This window comes from Nipponia nippon, unplaced genomic scaffold (assembly GCF_047370975.1).
Source record: "Nipponia nippon isolate SJK-2023a ecotype South Korea unplaced genomic scaffold, ASM4737097v1 scaffold_1, whole genome shotgun sequence".
Classification (NCBI taxonomy): domain Eukaryota; kingdom Metazoa; phylum Chordata; class Aves; order Pelecaniformes; family Threskiornithidae; genus Nipponia; species Nipponia nippon.
The window spans coordinates 153,333,322-153,335,649 of NW_028262290.1; the positions used below are offsets into that span (position 1 = coordinate 153,333,322).

General features: G+C 47.3%; 1 non-coding gene across 1 annotated transcript; it reads left to right on the plus strand.

The window, feature by feature from the left end:
* The first annotated feature begins 1,190 nt into the window (after positions 1-1,190).
* On the plus strand, positions 1,191-1,262 carry TRNAG-UCC (transfer RNA glycine (anticodon UCC)). Its single transcript has one exon. It is a non-coding gene; the product is annotated as a tRNA-Gly (tRNA).
* Positions 1,263-2,328: the final 1,066 nt, after the last annotated feature.

The following is a 2,328-nucleotide window of genomic DNA, read 5'->3' on the forward strand; positions in this document are numbered from 1 at the left end:
GAGAAGAGAATCCTTACTATGGTGTAGCTGTGCTCCATTGCTCTAAGGTTGCGTAAAATTTCACCAATACAAATACTAGATGATTCTGGGTAAAATGACCAGAGTATGCACAGGACTGGGGGACCTGCCATGGACCTATTAACTCCTCAGATGCACGCAAAAAGGCAGAAAGGGTCAGGAATCAGGAGATCGATGGATGTCTAACCAATATTAGGTCTTACAACTTTTGTGACAACCATTGCAGTAAGCTTAAGACTGAGGACTCGAGACTGAAAGAGACCTGAAGGTCTCTTTATTAAGGAACAGAGAGCTGGCACAGAATGTTTTCATCCATAAGTTTGCTGAGAAAAGCAACACATTCCTGCATGTTAAGAACCAGATCTGTCTGTAAACAGGACATTCTCAGAAGAGAAATCACGGATGCCCTAGAATGCCCTGGGTTATTCATAGGATATCCTCATAGCATGTGAGTTTTGAGAATGTGTCCCTCTAAAGTAGCTTGTTGGCTCTTTTCACTGTAATAGAAAACCTTTCATCATACATTATGTGATAAAATGTGCTTAAGTTCGAGATTAAAAATGTCACACTTGTGTTTCAGATAATCTTCTTTCAAGTATCAACCTTTTGTAAATCTATTCAGTTTATTTTCAGCTACATTTTCCATGTGATCTTGTGTTTCTTTGGATGATACTGAGAAGAGAAAGGCAGTAGCTGAGGGAAAGGACAACATGCGTTGTTCATTATAATTTTTTCCACATAACCTTTCAAACATGAAATAAAAAGCTCATCATAGTTCAATGTTAATGCTGGCAAGAGTATTTCTTTTACTGAAAATAGTGAAATGAAGGCCCTTGTTTCATCAGACTGGAGCTGTTGCTGGCCTTTTTTCCAATTGTACTACTCTCTGCAGTGCCATTTCTGAAGGTTTATGTCCCTTTATTTAGAATTTCTTTTAAACAAATCAGGACATTGGAAATATTTCACTGAACGATACCTTAGTTTTTTTCATTGTTAAAAAAAGAAAAAAAAGTTTTCTAGTAGCCTTGGCAGCTGTGAAGAAAACTTGAATGTTTCCCTCAGTACTCTTTTATGTGTTTGTGGTGGTCGGGTAGTAAGCCCGTGGTTAGACCAGGAATGGGTGGAAACCAGAAGAGAATGAAGAATGCAGCCACAGAATAGCTAATAAGACAGCGTTGGTGGTATAGTGGTAAGCATAGCTGCCTTCCAAGCAGTTGACCCGGGTTCGATTCCCGGCCAACGCAGTTTGCTTTTTTGACACCCTTCAGAGAGGAGCGGCTGGTGCCCGGCGGGTGGTGCTGCCACCCAGAGGGGCCTCGCCAGGCGGGAGAAAGGGGCCAACAGGCACGGCGGCACGTTGCACCGGGAGAGAAGTGCCGAGTCCTGCACCTGCGGAGGAGCAACCCCCGTGTGCAGCGGGCGCCCCAGCTGGAGAGGGAGTCGCAGAAAGGGATCTGGGGGTCCTGCTGGGCACCAAGCTGGACACGAGCCGGCAACGCGGGCTTGCAGGGAAGGAGGCTAAGGGCGGCCTGGGCTGTTATACAAAGCATTGCCAGTAGTTCAAGGGAGGTGGTCTCTCCCTTCTACTCAGCACTTGTGAGGCCACAGGTGGAGCAGTGGCTGCGTCCGGTTCCAGGCTCCCCAGTACTGGAAAGGCGTGGGCACACTAGGGAGAGTCCTGTAAAGGGCCACAACGATGGTCAAAGCGCTGGAGCATTCCTGCTATGAGGAAAGACTGAGCGAGCTGTTTAGCCTGGAGAAAAAAAGACTCAGGGTGCAGATTTTATTAAAGTACATAAATAGCTGATGGGAGGGTGCAAAAAGGGTGGAGCCAGGCTCTTTTCAGTGGTGCCCTGTGGCAGGATCAGAGGCAGTGGGTGCAAACTGAAACACGTAAGGTTCTCTCTGAACATCAGGAAATATTTTTACTTGTGAGGGTGACTGAGCACTGGCACAGGTTGCCCAGGGGGGTTGTGGAGTCTCCATCCTTGGAGAGATTCAAAAGCTGTCTGGACATGGTCCTGGACAACTGGCTGCAGGTGTCCCTGCTTGAGCAGGAGGGTTGGACCAGGTGACCTCCAGAGGTCCCTTCCAACCATTTGGTGATTCTATGATTCTGTGTGTCAAGCCAAAGCAAGAACTGAGGGCAGAGGACCAGTACAAGATGTTAGTGATTTCTCCAGGAGTGGGCATGGCACCAGGAGCTGGCCTGAGAGACAAGGCAGACAAAGGAAGACGTGTTACTCCAGCAGAGCTAGAGGAATGCATACAAGCTATGGTTCACTACGGAGCCAGCAGCTAGTGCCCTCA